General features: G+C 33.3%; 1 long non-coding RNA gene across 1 annotated transcript in view; it reads left to right on the forward strand.

Moving 5' to 3' along the window:
- The window catches only part of LOC107976509 (uncharacterized), a 50017-nt gene extending 32916 nt beyond the window's left edge, over positions 1-17101 (forward strand). The window contains exons 3-4 of the long non-coding RNA XR_001720555.3: positions 16378-16491; positions 16962-17101. This is a non-coding gene — a long non-coding RNA (uncharacterized LOC107976509). The remainder of the gene's footprint in view (positions 1-16377; positions 16492-16961) is intronic.
- Positions 17102-20130: the final 3029 nt, after the last annotated feature.

Genomic DNA, 20130 nt, shown 5'->3' on the forward strand with positions numbered 1-20130 from the left:
TTTGCAAGCTAAAGTGTGGCTTTATTTATACATGTGAAAGATAATAAATACTACTTTTAAAATATGCAAAATGTTTGGTCTTGCATGTGAAATAAATTAAGGATCATATGCTCCATGTTCATGCCAAGCATGTTCTCCATATGAATGCCAGTTTCAAGAAAATAGTATTTCTTAGAAAAGCAACTGTGTTATCAGCATATTACCCAAAATAATGATGAATTATCCTAGAGAGTTCAAAATAAATTTTTGTATGAGTTCAATTCATTTTTGTCTTCACATCAGTTTGTTACAATTACGTGTCTTTTTTTCTTTTTGTTTCATATAAGAATATGAAGACTATACCTTTTATTTTCAATACAAACCATTTACTTTCAGATATGAAGATATTTTATTACTAGGCTATTGTAACTGAGCTCAGTTATTTTTATTTTTTAATGTACAAAACATAAAACACCTTTTAAAAGTTACAATAGCTACATTCATTCATACCCAGAATATTTTAAAGATATATTTTATTAAATTGGTAAACAGATAATAAAATGTTAAAGAACAGAAAAGGGAGCAACAGGGGCTTAAGAACTGATAATATAAGTATAGGAACAAGTACCAGCATCAAGAAAGTGTGGTGTTGGTGAAGGAATAAATAGATCAATGGAAGACAAATAGAGTACCCTAAAATAGACTCCTATAAATATGGGCAACTGACCTTTGATAAAGGAGCAAAGGGAATACAATAGAGAAAAAAATAGTCTTTTCAATTAAATGTGCTTGAACAACTGAACATGCACATGCAAGAAATAAATCTAGAGGCAGACCTTACAACCTTCACAAAAATTAACTTAAAATATATCATGGACATAAATGAAAGAAAAAAAAAAAACTATACAACTTCTAGAAAATAACATAGGAAAAAATCCAGATGATCTTGGGTTTGACAGTAAATTTAAAAATACAACACCACAGCCATGATCCATGAAAGAAAGACCAATAAGCTGGACTTTATTAAAATTAAAAACCTATGTTCTGCAAAAGACACTGTCAGTGAAATGAAAAGAAGAAAAGCCACAGGCTGGGAGAAAATATTTGCAAAGTCTTACCAGATAAAGAATTATTATCCAAAATACACAAAAAACCTTCATTCTCAACAATAAAACACAACCCAATAAAAATGTTGGCCAAAGACCTCAACAAAGATGACACACAGATGACAAATAGATATATGAAAAACTGTTCCACATCATATGTTATTGAGAAAATGCAAATTAAAACAACTAGATACACTACCTACCTATTAGAATAACCAAAATCCAGAGCTGAATGGAGGCAAGTATGTGAAGCAATAGGAACTCTCATTCATTGGTGGTGGGAATGCAAAATGGTACAGTTACTTTTTGACAGTTTGGCAGTTTTGTAGAGAACTAAATATATCCTTATGATAGGATCCAGCAATTATGCTCCTTATTATTTCCCCAAATGAGTTACAGTCTAAAGTCCCCACAAAAACCTGCACATGAATGCTTATAAAATCTTTATTCACAATTGCCAACACTTGGAAGTAGCCAAGATATCCTTCAGTAAGTGAATAAATAAACTGTGGTACATCCAGATAGTGAAATATTATTCAGCACTAAAAAGAAATGAGTCTTTAAGCCATGAAAAAAAAAAATGAAGGAAAAGTAAATGGGTATTACTAAGCAAAAAAAAAGCCCAACTACATACTGTATGATTCCAACCATATGACATCTGAAAAACTATGGAAAAAGTAAAAATTATCAGTGGTTGCTAGGGATTAGAGAGGAGGGAGGGATGAGTAGGTGGAGCACAGAGAATTTTTAGGGCAGTGTAACTACTCTGTATGTTACTATAATATTAGATATATGTCATTATAACTATTTCCAAACAAATAGAAAGTAAAAATTCTGGGTGACAATGATGTGTCAGCAGAGGTTCATCAATTGGGACAAATGTGTCACTCTGGTGAAGGATGTTGACAATGTATGTGTGGGGAAAGAGGGTATATAAGATATCTCTGTATCTTATGCTCAATTTTGCTGTAAACCTGAAAGTGCTCTAAAAATAGTCTTAAAATGTGAAGGAACAATGAAGGGGACAAAAGGGATTTAAGAATTTACAAGTACCATCATATCTTGTCAAACAAAAATACAACCTTTATCAGTACTACCTTGAATTTTTAAAGCACAAATTAAAGAATATATTTCATGGAGAAATACATAGAGCAAATAAACAATATGTGCATAGCTACACATATGATAAATATGTCATCAAACGCATTTATCATAACAATGAATGTGAATGCACTTGTTTCACTTATTAGAAGAAAACGATGTTTAAGAGTGTTGCAAGTCAGACCCCAAGTTTCAGCTTTTTACAAGGAGCAATTCTAAAATGAAGGTTTTGAAAAGACCAAAAAGAAATTAGCAGAAGTATACAAAGCAAGTGGGATCAAAATGAGAACAGAAGTATCAATCTTGTTATCAAAATAGGATACAAGCGTCAATGCAGTAACCATGATAAGAAAGGACAAACTTAATTGCTAAGAGCTATAATCCATAATGAATATGTAAATTTATTACTACTTATGGATCAAAAAACACAGCAACCAACTCTATAAAGCTGGTAATAGGAGATCCAAGGAGATATTGATATAAACATACTAGTAAAATCACTCTTTAATACATCACTCTCAGTACAAGACAAATGAAGTGGACAAAAAAAAAATAATTGAGGAGATAAAAGATCTAATCAATATAATAAATGTGGTAGATACTATGAAAATAAATCAAACTTCAAACATTTTTAGTAAAACAAACACCTTCTTCTCAAAGTTCAAAAAATACACAGAAAAATGAATCATATATAAGTCACAAAGAAAAAATCAGTAATTTCCATAAAGTAGGAAGATTATAAGCAACACTCACTGATTACAGTGCAATAAAACTAGAATTTACAAACAAAAGAATGAAACAAAAAGATTCTTCCCCTGGGAAATTAAAACAAACAAAACAAACATAAAACCTTTCATTAAATAACTGCTTGGTAAAAGGAGGAAAATAAACTAAAATTAAAGAACATTTGAGAAATAAGGACAGAAGGCTGGGCGTGGTGGCTCATGCCTGTAATCCCAGCACTTTGGGAGGCCTAGGCAGGTGGATCAAGAGGTCAGGAGATCGAGACCATCCTGGCTAACATGGTGAAATGCTGTCTCTACTAAAAAAATACAAAAAAAAAAAAAAAAAAAAATAGCAGGGAGTGGTGGTGGGCACCTGTAGTCCAAGCTACTCAGGAGGCTGAGGCAGGAGAATGGCATGAACCCTGGAGGCGGAGCTTGCAGTGAGCCGAGATCATGCCATTGCACTCCAGCCTGGACAACAGAGCAAGACCCCATCTCAAAAAAAAAAAGAAAAGAAAAGAAATAATGACAGAAGCTTTGTATATCAGAATCAATGAAATTCAATTAAAACAGTTCTCGGAGGATGATTAATAGCATTAAATAGTTTTATCAATAAAGAGAAAAGAAAAAATATATCAATTAAATTTCTAGTTAATAAACTAGAAAGTAAATAATAAACAAAAAGTATAATAAAGGAAATAAAAGTATATCAAAGAAAAGTTTTTTTGACATTTTTGATAAAAACAATTACAGAGACAAGTAATCAATCTAATGAATAAATCAAAATCATTGTATTTAAGAAAGTTAAAATACATAAAGCTGTAAGATAAGTTAATCATAAGAAAAGGGGAGGAAACTTGGTGATACAAAATAAGAAATGACAAAGGAATAATCATTGAAACAGAAGAAATGGTTAGTAAATCATAAGAGAAGACTTTGTAGATCTCTATTAAATGAATTTGAAAACCTCAGTAAAATGGGAAGTTTCCTAAGAAAAGCAAAACTGACCCCATCAGAACTGAAAGGAAAGATAAGCAAGAACCCCATGAGATTACTTGCCTACAAGGAGTGGGTGGGAAAGAAGTGGAAAGAAGAATGGAATGGAAGGTCAGTGTGTCAGGGATAGTAAAAGGTCTGAGGATCTCTCAGTATATATATTTTATACATAGTAAGACAGGAGAATAGAGTCTAGAGGCAGGAAAATTATGACCAATTTATGCGGAGTCAAGGAAAATCACTAAGGTCTGGGGCCAGGGAATCTAAGGCCAATTTGTGCTGACTTCCTTAAAGAGAAACCACCAAGGTCTGTGGGCAGGAAACATAAGGCTAATTAACACAAACTTCCTAAAGCTAAACCCAAAGGGAAAAACCCCATGCCCCATGCTGAGTAACAAAAGATCAAAGGCTACTCTCCCTACAATCTTCTCCTTCCACCAGATGGAAGGGGAAAGTGCCCTGGATTGGCCTGGGGGCCAAGCATGGGCCATCCCTTCATCTGCATAGAATGCCAATTCATCCACTTCAGCCTTTAATTAGCCACAGACCAAATCCTTCATCCGGATAAGGGGTAACCAATAGGGACCTCAAGAAGAAGTTCCTAAAACCCAGAAAACTTTGTAACATGTAACCTGGCAGTTGAGTTGCTTGCTTGCACCCACTTCCACCCTATGGAGTCCTTTCTTGCTTTGATAAATTTCTGCTTTCACTGCTTCATCCCTGTTTTGTTACATTGTTACTTTGTGCATTTTGTCCAATTCTTTGTTCAAAATGCCAAGGATCTGGAAAACTCACACTCAAGGTCCTCCTTGCAGTAACAATATGACCCTTAGAACCGTAGTACTATTTTATTTACTCTTAATATACCCCCAAAATTAACAAACAAAATTAAACCGTAAAAGTGAGCATACCTGGCAATCACTTTTAGTTTCTAAAAACTAATCTTCAATAAAAGGAACATGGGATCCTTGGAGAATTAGGTGATTCCAGGGAAAGCACAAGTTAACCTGGAATATCTTTTGGCATCAGAAAGTAATAAACTGTTCAAAAAATGAATAAATAAAATGAGGGCTTTATAAAAGAACCAAAGTGGTCAACTTGGAGGAGCCCCTAGTAGTCAAAGCTGTATTAATTTGAGCAACAACATTAAGGATAACATTAAGTTATAACCTCATGTATAAAATCAACGTGAATGAGACCATGCTGATATAAATTTATAAATGAAGGCAAATGAACAGTTTTTTCTAACAAGAGGTTTTTATATGTGTAAAAGGAAAGAGGGAAATAAAGAATCACCATTATGCAAATCCCCCTAATAATTATTGAAGACAAGATTTGCCAGTGAATGTTAAAATCAGTGTACAAGGGTTATAGGAGAAACATGTCCATATTCTCAAATATATTTCCCAAAATATTTATTAAACACAAGGGTCAAATTAATAACCTTACACTTGATAAATCCAGCAGATACCAAGTTAACAGAATGATCAAGAAAATATCCCCAGTACTAAAACATTGGCATGATGAGCCCCATGCTATGATATACTAGTAAGGGTACCATATCAATTCTGTGGTGTTCTTTCTGAAAATGATAACCTCATTTCAATCATGGAAATATATCAGACAAATCAAAGTTGAAGGTCATTCTAAAAATAACTAATTAGTACTCTTCCAAAGTGTCAGATCGTAAAAGACAAGGAAATACTGAAAAGACTGAAGTTCTGAAAGAGATTAAGGAGAAATCATAATGAAATGCAATGTAAAATCCTCAGTAGGATTCTCGAAAAAAAAAATAACATTAGTAGAAAAAAAGATGAAATTTAAATGAGGTTTCCATTTTAGTTACTAATATTGTACCAATATTAATTTCTTCTTCCTGATAATTACATGTAATCATATAAGTTGCTAACATTAGGTGAAGCTGGTGAGGAATATATGAATACTCCATGTAACATTTATGCAACTTTTCTGCAAGCCTAAAATTAGTTCAAAATTAAATGTTTCAGAAAATGAGCTTATTGTTTCCATCTGCACATTAACATTACTAAATTAGGGTGTTATATCAGGGATCCACATGATTTTATTCTTTCCCCACATTTGTTTCTATATTTAATGTTGATTATAGATCTAACTCTAGTGATTTATTCATGACAATTCATTACTTTCAACACCTCTTTTCTGCATAGAATAATTATTTCATTTATAAAATAATCTATTTTAGGTTTATACATATCAAAATTATACATTAAAATATCACTTCTTTAATATAATAAACTAATAAAACATCAGTGATATATTCAAACTAGGTGAAAGGAAAATTTCAGAACACATTTTTGTAAAATATTTAATTATCAAATAACCAATTAAGCTAACAATTTCAATTGTGGCTTTCTAACCTAAGTTTAATTAGTTTTGACTTGGAGCTGTGGAAATCTGAGAACTACACATGAACTAATTTTGCAGAAGATGTCAATGAAAATACTCAGTTGAAAAGTTTAAATTATCACCATTTAATTATGACCATTTAAATCAGCTTTTCTGTCTCAATTAAAAATGTATGCTCATTGCATCTTGTAAGAATTATATGTATTTGCACCATTATTTTTCAGATTGTAGGGTTTAAATAAATTCACTTTCTACAGTTGTATTTAAAATACATGCTATCCGCTACATACTAACACTGATGAATATATTTGGTAATCTAGTAAACAAGGACAAACCATTATTATATTGTAATAATATTTAAACAATTTCATGGACAATGACATGTTATAATGAGAAAAGCATATAGTTAAGTCTTATATCTTAATAAATATAAACTATCAGCTATATTTAAAATGCCTTTTATGTATACAAAATAACACCATAATAGGTATTCTAAAACAATGATATTTTAATTTATGTTACATAAATCCTTCGATTTATTATAGAATTTGTGGGTATATATCGATTTTCCTTACAATAGTTTTTTTAAAACTTAATACTATAGCCTGTGCATTGAACTTCACCAAGAAAGTAAAAGCAGTAAATATTAAAACCTATTTTAGAATTTCTAAAATGAGTTCATTTCTACCACATCAAAGTTTAAGTTTTTTCAATTCAAATTTACATTAGAAATTCAAAAGCTCCTTATATGCATTAAAGATTATTTAATGCATTTTAATCACCACAGGATTCATCAGAATCAATAGGTTAGCAGTAATTGAGGCCCACTATTTACTGCGAGGTTTAAATACTGTGATAGAAAAAACACTTTCCTTAAAATTTTAGATAATTAATCAGATGAATCAGACTACTAGCTAGGGAGAATTCTGTGTTCTTGAATTTTCTTTAGTAAAACAATGTCTTTAACATTTTAAATCTATGCTCCACAAAAAAAAAAAGTTCAACCGTATGTTTTAATATATTGATTGTATCACTTAATATCGAATTTATGAGAGTTGTCATTGAAATTTGATATTCTTCAATAAGGTATAAAGTATTTAGATTTTAACAATTTATGGTGATTTCTACAGCCTGCTGTTGTAATTTCTGCCACATTTTCTTTTGCTGCTTATGTGAAACTCATAATTAACAAAATAATCTCAGGATTTGTTTCTATGCTTTTGTCAAATTGCTTTTTGTTTAACTCTTTTTTAGGACAATTTCCTAAATTGAACACTCTTTCATGGAAAAAAGTAAATTGGAACCTGCACTTGTGAGGCTTGGAAACTACCACCTAAGATGTTTAAAAGGAAAACTGTTGTTTGCCTCAAAATGTTTATCCTTGGGAAGGAATCAATATTGTGCTGACTTTCTCCCCATACCTAAGTTGGCTTTGCTCCAATAATATTATTTCCCTGTTTAAAAAGTAAAAGTCCGAACAAAAAAACTGTTACTTAAATAAGTTCCTCTCTAATTTATTTGTTCCCCAATGTCACCAGCTCAAAGACATTTACGATAAACTCCATATTGGAAATTGCAAATCTTTCCACATTGCTAGCACTCATGGTCACTTTATAAATTATGTATTTCTTCTTTCATTGTTTCGTGTGCTTATATATATGTGCATGTATATATATATATATATATACACACACACACACACCATACCTGTTCAAACATTAATTGTTTACTATTAATATTGTTTGGCTCTATGTCCCCACTCATATCTCATCTCAAATTGTAATCCCCACACATCAAGGGAGGGACCTGGTGGGAGGTGACTGTATCATGGGGGGTGGATTCCCCCATGCTGTTCTTATGATGGTGAGATAGTTCTCACAAGATCCGGTGGTTTAAAAGTGTTTGGCAGTTCCCTCCTCACTCTCTCTCTCTCTTGTCGCCTTATGAAGAAGGTCCTTGCCTCCCCTTTACCTTCCACCATGATTGTAAGTTTCCTGAGGCCTCCCCAGCCATGTGGAACTGTCAGTCAATTAAAACTTTTTTCTTCATAAATTACCCAGTCTCAGGAAGTTCTTTATAGCACTGTGAAAACACACTAATACAACCATTCACCAATGTAGTTTTGCCGGCATAATTTGAACTCTCTCTGCCCCCACTCTCAGAAAAATCATAATACTCCTTCAGTGTTCTAATAATCTTAGACAATGGGCTGTATCTGTTCTCCAGCTTGGGTTTCAGCTCACTATTTACTGCTTTGGTCTCTTGTCATATTGTCAAATGGACATTAGTGGTGGGGCTCTTTAATCCAATTCGAAATGCAGCCACAACATTCAGATAACTTTGGGATTGCTGAAAGAGAAGACCACATACCTACATCTACGATTATTTTTTTCATATATTTAGTCAGAGACACAGTATTTAATGGGACTATCATTAATAGAGTTACCATCATTGGTGTACATACAACAAATCTTAGTAATTTTTTTTCTCATCTCTTGTATCCCTAATGCAGTGAACATCAGTTGGTAACATTTTTTAAGCTGATAGAGTCTTGTCAGTTTTTTAAAAATAAATCACTTTCAGCTATGCCAATGCCCTTTTATCCAGCAAGTCATGAAGCCACTGTGGGGATTTTTCCAGTGACTAAACATGCCTATCCCAATTACAGATTCAGATACTGGAGTGAAAAACACAGGATAGACCTCTGGACCCACTGGGCCCACTGTGAGTTTGACCTCAGTCTCCATCTATTACCAGAGCACTTTATGTTCCCTCTCTGGTGGACCACAGTGCAATTTTGGGGGTCCCCACAAATTAGTGTTCATTCAAAGTCAGGGCCTCGTAATCTCCAAAAGTTTAGCTCATTTTATTTTCCCCTATGCAGTCACTCTTGTAAACGGCCACAGCCCTTTCAGGAAGGCTAGATGGAAGATTTATTGTGTGTACATATGGCAGTGGTCCATTATTGCAGAACAGGTAGTAAAGAGTAAATTTGTAGCTGAGAGGCAATAAATTGATAACTGGCACAAAGTGTGAAGAGAATATAGAGCATTTCAAATGAAGGACTTAGACCATTATAATAAAATGTGGCAAAATTTATATCAAAGACAATTTAGTCTCTAAGGAGAATAAATGTCAAATAAGAGGAATGCTTCCTTGAGGAGCAGATATTTGATGCCATATTGTAAAACATTAGAAGAATATATTCACCCCTATTCAATAGTCTTATAAGGTTAATAATATCAAAGGATGTGTCCTAGGAATATTATCCATCCTACCAGGGTTGAAAGTATACTTGACACATAATAAGTTTGTACTGAATCTACTTCTCTTTTCGATGAGCTTAGAATGTACAAATATTTCTAATGATGAAACAGTTTGAAGGCACCTGTTCTGTAGGGGAATAAAAGTTTCAGCTGTGTACATTTCTTATAAAAATAGTATTATTGTACTATAAGCACTTTAATATCTACTTTTCACCTCTCATTTAATCATGTCTGTTAACAACCTTCTATTACCATCAGATGACAAATATTTATCAGTTGTCCCCAAACAGATAAACCTTAGGAAATATATTGTTGTAGCCGACATTAATACTTTGTTAATGATAATTCAAATATTAATGAATCTAAAGTAAGTTGGAGTCTTCTTTATTGATGGAGTGTAGTTGAGAATAAAGGAAGAATGAGAAAAAAACAGTTTCATTATTTCTATTTTCAAATATTCTGCAAATGATATATATCTATGAGGTGAATGATAAAATGTGATTTTATACCACTATGAAGGTGAAACTATCAAAAATATTTTCATTTCTTTATTTGCCTGTAACTAAGCTATTTATTAGTTATTATAAGGAAAACAGGAATATCTGCATTAATCAATTTGATGTATTTGTCCTTTATTTAGAAAAAACAAATAAATTGAGCAATTGTAAATCTCTCTGACCCAGTGTTTAATTAATCCAATCTATTACATTTAATAAGAAGAGATAATCCAAATGTTAAGCTTTGTATTTAATCAGAGTTTGTTGATAAATTGAACATTTTATAGACAGAACACATATAAGAACTGCTCTAGATTATGTAGGCAATTTTCATGATAAAAAAAGCAAATCAGTAAGCATATGTTACTAACAGAGAGAAAACACAGAATTAAGCACATGTACAATACATGTGTGCGCTTAATAACTGAACTAGTGAAAAAAGTGACAAATTTTCTCTATGCTAACCATTAAGCACTGAAGAATTTTTAATTAATTTATTACAAACTATACAAAAAGCCCCTGTATATTGTCGGTTATCTACATGCTCCATAGTCAAATTGAGTAAGATGCAACAAGTAGGTGACTCTAATTTTCAACAGGGTTTTCAGAAGAAAAAAAAAGTATTTTAAGGCTATGCTACAAAGCATGCTCTTATGCATATATCATGGCCAATTGGATGTGGCTGGGTATTTTAGTTCTATTAAAATTATGCACATGCACAACCGTTGTCATATAGATAAAAGCAGCTCTGAAATAATGGTGTTTGACAATGAACCTTATTTAGAGAAGCCATACAACCAGATAATTAACACAACATGATAAGAGAATTGTGGTACTTTTTCCAAACCAGCTAAACTTATTTATGATGATAGAATCCAAATAAAATAGGCTTGGAAAGTAAGTGTTTAGGGAGTAAATTATTTCCTAGCTTATTTTCTTAAAATAGTCAAATTGGCATGGAATTCCTGGAGATTTAGAATATACTCTACCAAAAATGCCCCACCACCTTTGCGTACATCATCTAATGCTGACTCTTCCCATTTTTGCTGTTTTGCTTTTCTCTGTCACTGTATACAACGGAGACCACACTTAGCAGAATCTATTAATTAACCAGGTTAGCTTTGAAGTAAAATGAGAAGCTGTCTGTCATGTGAATCTAGCATGTCACTGCACAGAAACAACTCTCTTCCATCTATAAAAAGAAATACTCCATTTTCCTATACAGCTTTCTCTAGCCAAATATTTTGCTGACCAAACTTTGTTTCACTGTTTAAATGGTATTTCTATAAAATCTGTTTAGCTATGCATTATTCAAGAAGTTAAGGTCTTTACTGGCAATATAGCAGGGAGACTAATGATGTTAGGATGGTAATTAATCTTCTTGGAAAAACTTAAGGTTTTATGCATTTTTGTTACATCTAAAAAAGATTTTATATTCCCCCAAGCATAATTGTGCCACCGATGTTTCTGAAACAAAATCAAGATAGGTAGAGGTAAAGAGTTAGCAAGTTTTTGGGTGGTTTTGGAAAAGGCAACATTCAAGTGGAGAAACAAGGATGTAAGTTCTCACTTTGGGCTGCAGTTTCAGGCTTGAGGGTGGGGTTTTGTTAGGGATCTGCCCTTTTCTGCCTAGAATTTCTCTGCTTCCTCTCCCTATCAATAGCCTAGGAAATACCATTCTGGACATAGGCCCTGGCAAAGATTTCATGAAGAAAACACAAAAAGCAATTGCAACAAAAACAAAAATTGACAAATAGGGCCTAATTAAACTAAAAAGCTTCTGCACAGTAAAAGAAACTATCAACACAGTAAACAGATAACCTACCAAATGGGAGAATATATTTGCAACTATGTATCCAACAAAGTTCTAATATCCAGAATCTATAAGGAACATAAATAAATTTACCTGAAAAAGCAAACAATCTCATTAAAAAGTGAGCAAAGACATAAACAGACACTTCTCAAAAGAAGACATAAACATGCCCAGCAAGCTTAATGAAAAATGCTTAACATCACTAATTATTAGAGAAATAAAAATCAAAACCACAATGAGATACCATCTCACACCAGTCAGAGTGGCTATTACTAAGAAGTCAAAAAGTAATATGGTAATGAGTCTATGTAGAAAACTGAATGCTTGTACACTGTTGGTGGGAATGTAAAACAGTTCAGTCTCTGTGGAAAACAGGTTGGAGATTTCTCAAGGAACTTAAAACAGAACTACCATTTGACCCAGCAATTCCATTACTGGGCATATACTCAATGGAAATAAAACATTTTACCAAAAAGATACATGCCTTCATATGTTCATCGCAGTACTGTTCACAATAGCAAAGACATGGAATCAACTTAGGAGCCCATCACTGGTGGACTGGAGAAAGAAAATCTGGTACACATACACCATGTAATACTATGCAGCCGTACAAAAAAAATGAGATTATGTCCTTTGCACCAACATGGAGGTGTAGGCCATTATCTGAAGTGAATTAATGCAGGAAAAGAAGACCAAATACTGCATGTTCTCACTTATAAGTGGGAGATAAACATTGAGTACACATGGACACAAAGAAGGGAACAAAAGACACTGAGGTTTAATTCAGGGTGTAGGCTGGGAGGAGAGTAAAGATCAAAAACTACCTATCAGATACTATGCTTACTACCTGTGTCATAAGCATAGTGTCTGTAACCTACTGGGTACACCAAAGCCCCGTGACATGCAATTTACCTATATAACAAACCTGCACTTGTACCCTTGAATCTAAAATAAAAGTTAAAAAAGTAAAATTTAAAAAGAGAAGGCTATAAAAACTAGGAAAACAATTTAGGAAATGCAAAATCTGACTTACAGCCATTCCAGAAAGAATGAAAAAAATGATCAAGAAAGTAACAGAAATGTTTTCTAGATCTAATATTTATGAATCTCCAAATTGAAAATACAATGTAATTACTTTGCACAACAAATTTTAAAAACCTAATGCCAAAGCACATAATTATCTGATTTTTAAATGTTTCAGATAATAAGATTCTAACAGCTCACAGAAACAAAACAAGTCCTATTACAAGAACTGAAAAATCAAATAGAGTTCTCAACAAAAAACAAATAGAGTCACTGGGATCTGGAAGACAATTGTGATAGTAGCTTCATTTGTTACTTAACTGGATCATGCTATGCCTAGATATCTGGTTAAATATGATTTCTGCATGTGTCTATGAGGATGTTTCTGGAAGAGATTATCATTTGAATCACTAGACAGAGTAAAGAGAATTGCTCTCCCGAATGTGGGTAGGTCTCATCCAATCAGTTCAGGGTGTGAATACAACAGAAAGGTGGAGGAAGTTTGTATTCGCTGATCTCGCACGTTCCGTTCCGTGCTCCTGGTTCTCAGGCATTCAGAGTCAGAATAGAATCTATGTTATTAGCTTTCCAGCTTCCCAGGCCTTCTAACTACACCAGTGGCTTTCCTGGTTCTCCAGTTTGAAGATGGCAGATTGTGGAACTTCTTGTTTTCCATAACCTCATGAACGAATCCTTCATATGAGCCAATATCTCATGAGTCAATACCAGACACACTGACGCAGACACACACACACACACACACACACACACATTCTATTTGATTGTTTCTTTGGAGAATCCTCACTAATACAAAGATGAATTGTTTTTATCATTCTGAGTAGAAATGCTTTTTTTCAAATATGACTTATATTGCTGGCCACATTATCAATCAAATGTGATAATATAATAAATGTTGTCATGTATAATGTCACACTTACCATCCGTACAGCTTCACAAAATTCTGAAATAATGTGTTCTTCCAAATATGTGTAACTAAACAAGAGAGAGAAAGAGAAGAAGGGAGATCACACACACACAAAAATCCCTAGAATACTGACAAATATAGAATACTGACAAATACTGTCCTGCTGTTCTTGAACAGCAGGACAGCAAGTTCTAGAGAGCAAAGCATTTGAAACAGAGCAAGACATTAGAGGGCTTAAGAAAGGGGTATGAAATAAAATTATGTTTCTGCTTTAAAGCTTATAGGATATTAAATCACAATATCTTATAGAGTTGGAAATGAATTAGCAAAGATAACACAAAAATAAAATAAACAAAAGGAAAATATAAAGACTAACTCCAGTAAAAATAAAAGTTATTCAAGGAGGAGAATATAACTATAGAACTGCTGGAATTTAATATCAGTATAATAACCAAAATACTGAATATGAATTTAACCAGAACCGAAGATGTAATTTTATGTGGAGGATGGATGAAGAAAAATGTGTGTTTGAAAGTGAGATAAAAATTTTTATCTCCCATTAAAAAAAATCACTTAAATGTTTACAAGTAAAGAATAAGGATATGTAAGAATTCTTTTTGTTTTGTCAACATATAGAGATAAATTTCAACACACTTACACATACACACAAACACACACACACACACACACAAATAAATGCACACTTCTAAGTTATTTTCTTCTCTGAAAAGGAAAGTGTTGAGGAAGAGATGAGAGAGGAACTTTAGTCATTGTTATTGTTACTGACGTCGTATTGCCTTCTGCGTTTTAAAAGAGCTCACATTTCATAATGTGACAAAAATTGAAACTTAATGAAAATTAAAGAATGATTTAATGTTTTCAAAAATACTAAAATCAGTAACTTAAATACCTTTAATATTTAATCTGTCTGCTATCTGGAAATTACAGCAGTAAGTTTAACTTTTTTCATTAATTTGTGAGATACCCTCAACTCTCGATTTTTCATTAATTATCTTCAGAAAATTATTATCCCAGTTTGACATACCTTAGGTACTATCCTGCTTAAGGCCTCTTCTCTCCAATACTAGTTGGTAAATTTCCATGGAATGTAAATTGATTTTAATATTAATATTACAAAAAATATAATTAGGAAGTTGACCCTAGAGCACTATCATCAAACTTTTGCATAAAAACCCATAAATTTATGGGCTTCTTCTACACCATAATGAAGATTTTTAAAAAGATGTATTTTTACTTATTTCATCTCTAATGGCATTATATTTAATGATTTATTGGGTTTTTAATGACATTATTAATATTACATGATACTCATCTCTGGTAAAGGCCCCAAATAATTTGTATTAAAATGCTTAAAAATATTGCAGTGGAAGCAAAATTAAACACAATGAACAAATACAAGTCATAAAATATAATTTAAAATGCAATGAATTATTTACCTTTGAACACATCTGTAGGAAAATAATATACAGTCCCAAAATCTTTTTTTAAAAAGTCATGAAATAACTGGTAAATATAAATAATGAGAAAAAAGTTTCTACCGTCAAATTCACAGAACACAGAAATTATTACAGTCATGCTATAATGTTGATGTGAGTACATTAGAAGCACTCACAACTATAACAAACCATATTTTATTCAACAAAAACATGTTACCAAGAACATTACACGATGGATATTAAGTTGATCAATACATACTTGAAAAAATTATTTTCTTCCTTCTTCTTCCTTTCCTTTCTTTGACAAACAAAAGGATTAGTATTTAATAAGCATTCATCTTGATGTTTAGGAATACACAGATGAATGGGCATGCTTCCTACACCCACCTGACTCACACCATATTTTAGGAACCACTCAAGAAAATAATTGTTTTATATAAAAATTGTATAGGTGCCACAAAAGAGGACCATAATCTCTGTGAGATTAGAAAACTTTGTCTTGTTTCTGGCTGTATCTAGTATCTAAAACAGGCATTGCAAATATTTTCATAAAGTGTCAGACAGTAAATATCTTAGGCTTGCTGGCCTAAGCCTGGCCAGCAACAGTCTCTGTGGCACAGAGTCTCTGGCCTTACAGTGTTGCTGGCAACTGTGAATGCATCAATACACAGAAACAAACTCACCCACTGTGTTGTGGCCAGTAGTTGATTGATCTTTGATCTTGAAAAATGCCCAGCTCATTTTGGTGCTGGTGATAAGCATGTGAGTGATACACATATTTATTCAGTGCCATACCATACTGGTACAACTTCTTACTATCTTTTATATGCACATATATGTGTGACATTGAATTACACATAAAGACAACTGTCAAATAAAGACAAATTCAGCCTTAGATAAGAAGAGACTCTCTTCAAAAAGAATATTGCAATAGGCAGAATATTCTTATCTCATAAATCTGCAAGCATGTGAAAATAAAAAAAGAAAAAGGTTCATTTTGTAAGGAGAGATAAGCAATGCTTAGCAGAAACTTTTAAGGAGAAGTTGAGTAATAAAAAGGGAGCATAATCCTGGTTCGACAGAAAATTTGTCTTCTATCATTAGCAAGCACACAAGATAAGCTGACAAGAGGAGCAAGCTAAAGTTCAAGGGCCTGTGTGAAAGAGAGATGCCTGACTAATGTTTTGTCAAGATAAAGCAGAGGGTTGGTGACAGACAGTAAGTATTATGTTAGCACTTCTGGATTCTGGAACTCCACACTCATCTGAATTTCATATTATACTGTTAGCTACTCCCTCTCCATCTTTTTTTTTCCCCCGAGAGAGGATCTCACTCTGTTACCAAGGCTGGCATGCAGTGGCATGATCACAGCTCACTGCAGCCTTGAACTCCTAGGCTAGTGAGATCCTCCTGCTTCAGCCTCCCAAGTAGCTGGGTCTATAGGTGCATGCCACCACATCCAGCTAATTAAAAAAAAATTTGTAGAGACAGGGGCTTCATTATGTCACCCAAGTTGGTCTTGAACTCCCAGACTCAAGCAATCCTCCTGCCTTGGCCTCCCAAAGTGCTGGAATTACAGGCATGAGCGATGGTGCCCAGCTCGATCTCTTTGCTGATTCACATTGTCTTAGTGACTCAACATCGGAGGAAATCTCTGAATCACAAAATGTATTCTTCTCTAATTTTAGATAGAGGCCAGGACACTTAAGTAAGAAGGTCTACCTTTCCTGTTTTAAAGTCATGGTTGCATCTACTTTCATAAGAACTTATTGTGTAATGTTTCTGTCAGTAACCTGGGAATAAAGAGTGGATTTTCTCCTGCACTACAGATCATGTGTGAGCTGCTCTTTAATAAATATTTATTTGTGAATTTGACTTTGGTCAGGAACTTGTTTTTACAGTAATATACCACTTGCTTGCTGAAATTGTACAGGGAGGAATATATAACACATACCTGCCTGTAACCACAGGAGCTGAACACAATTTACCAGAAACAACTTATTTCATCACAGCTTTAGAATTTCCTAACTTTAAACATTTTATTCTTATATAAATGTACAATTTAGTTCTAGAAAACTAAAAAAAAATAGTTTTAAAAGAAATCAAATTAATTCAAAGAAATAAATACACTTTTGCTTTCATCCATGATAAAACAATAGGGGACTCAATTTACTCTTTGACATTAAACAAAACAGCTAGAATATTTTTTAAAGACAGTGTTCAGATATTGAAAAGTGGCCAGTGTCACAATATTAGTGAAAGGAGAAGGGAAATAAGGCAAGCCCTCCAATTATGCTAGCTTTCTGCCCAGAGATAATTTCCAGATAGCAATGTGAATGGAAGAGGAATTTGAGATGATCCAGATGTTTCCTTGAGTTTAGGAAACAGAGTTTAAGAGTTCTGGAAGGCCAAGGCAGAATGCATGGAGTAATTTAATGAGGAAGAGACAGAGAGAGAGAGAGAGATTGAGAGAGAGAGAGAGAGGGGGAGAGAGAGAGAGAGAGAGAGAGAGACAGAGAGAGAGAGAGAGAGAGAACCAGAGAGAGAGAAAATACAAGTGCATATACACTCTGGAGACAGATGATTCTACTGCAGTTTTCAATGCAGTACTAACTAACATGTGTATGAAAAACATTCTAACAGCAGTAAAAGCTTCTCCAGAAACGTGCGTAAAATCCCTAGGGACAGGAAAAGTTTGTAATTCCAAACAGCCAGAGTGGGAAAAACTTCATAATATATGAGAAACTGAGTAGTATACTCACAATGGTATTGCCTTCTTATCATTTTAGCCCTAAAGTCAGCTCTGGACCTCTCTAGCAATGATAAAAGACAGCCTCAAAAGAATCAAACTGTATTTAGTAATTCAATTACATTCCACAACAAACTCCATAATAAAAAATAATCCTTTAAAATATAAAGAAAACATGTATAATACTTGCCACCTGGTTTGAATAGGTGCCCCCAAAAGCCTGTGTTGGAAACTTAGTTTACAATGCACCAGTGCTGGAAGCTGGAACCTAGTGAAAAGTGATTAGGCCCTGTGGGTGGAGTGAATGGATTTATGCCATTAGTGTAGGAGTAGGTTAATTATCTCAGAAGTGAGTTTTTTTTAATAAAATGGAGCACTCAGTCCCCTTTTCCTTTGTGTTCATGTGTTCACTTGCCCACATGATGCTTCCCACCATGTTGTGAACATGGCAAGAAGGCCCTTATCAGATACAGCTCCTTGACCTCAGACTTCCCAGCTTTCAGAGCTGTAAGTCAAATAAGTTTCTGTTTACCATAAATTACCAGGCTCTGGTATTATGTTATAGCAGCATAAAACACAATGCTATTTTATAAAGAAGAAAGAAAAAAAGAATTGGGGATGCAGGGCAGCAGGAAAACCAGAAATGAGACAAATGTTAGAAATAGTAGGCAAGTGTATTCTTACAATAAGTTTAATTTGTTCAAAAATAGAAAAACATGTACCTCATGAGAAATAGAGGATATATATGAGTCATATTGAATTAATATTGATAAAAAATATTGTCTGAGATGGAATATACCCACCAAATGAGACATTGCAGGATTAAAGTTAGGGAACATAAAGGCCTACAAACAGAAACAATTTGAAATGAAACACAAAGAAAAAAATACTAATCAAAATAGACAATCGGTGAGTGGTCTGAAATATCAAGTGGTCAATATAAAATGGTCTAAAATAAGTATAATTGGAATCCCCTCCAAAATAACTAATGGCTAAGACTATTTCAAAATTTAATGAAAACCATAAAGCCACAGATGAAAGAATTTTAATGAGCATCAAGAAGAAGACACTTGAAGAAGACTACAGAGATACAAATAATTAATTTTCTGAAAATCAGTGATGAAGAAAAAAATCTTTAAAGCAACCAGAGGAATAATACACATTATGTACAGAGATACAAAATTAAAATAACAGACAATTTATCATTAGAAACAATTCAAGGCAGAATGGTAGAACTATATTTTGAAAGTTCACAAAATGAAGTGTATTTGCATTATGTACCCATCAAAATTCATCCAAATATATTTAGCCAATTCATTTATTGGAATATGTATTTAAAATGTTTCCACTCCTCATAATTGAATCTTACTTATAAATGGAAGACGAGCATTAAACAAAATAAATTTTTGAGTAAATAAAAATGTATTATATGTAAAAGTGTTAAAGACAGAATGAGAAATATAAGTTTACATTTTATTCAATTTGAAAGAGCTGGATTTTTATTTTGTTTGTTGTTGTTGTTCAATATAATTATTTTTCCTCTTACTTTTCAGTCCTCTTTTTTTTTTTTTTTTTTTTTCTTTTTTTTTTGAGACAGAGTCTTGCTCTGTCACTCAGGCATTCTCAGCTCACTGCAACCTCCGCCTCTCAGGTTCCAGCGATTCTCATGCCTCAGCCTCCGGAGTAGCTGGAACTATAGGTGTGAACCACTGGCTGGCTAATTTTGGTATTTTTAGTAGAGATGGGTTTTCACTATGTTGGCCAGGCTGGTCTCAATTCCTGGTCTCAAGTGATCTACCCAACTTGGCCTCCCAAAGTGCTGGGATTATAGGCATGAGCCACCGTGCCAGGCTCAGTCCTATATTTTTGATTGATTGTGGAAAATTTTAATGCTGTCACTGAAATGGATTAGTTTTCTTCTAAGCAAATCACTTAGCCACTTGATATTCTACTGTACTGGGAGATTTATATGACGACATATTTCTTTGGGTAAACAAGTGACTGACATAAAGAAAGTTAAGTGGAATATTGGTGTTGAGGAAGACATTTAATTTCCTCTCTATGTGTAAACATTTTAGTGTTGGCTTGGTCTGCACAGTAAACATGAA

This window comes from Pan troglodytes, chromosome 7 (genome assembly GCF_028858775.2).
Source record: "Pan troglodytes isolate AG18354 chromosome 7, NHGRI_mPanTro3-v2.0_pri, whole genome shotgun sequence".
Lineage (NCBI taxonomy): Eukaryota > Metazoa > Chordata > Mammalia > Primates > Hominidae > Pan > Pan troglodytes.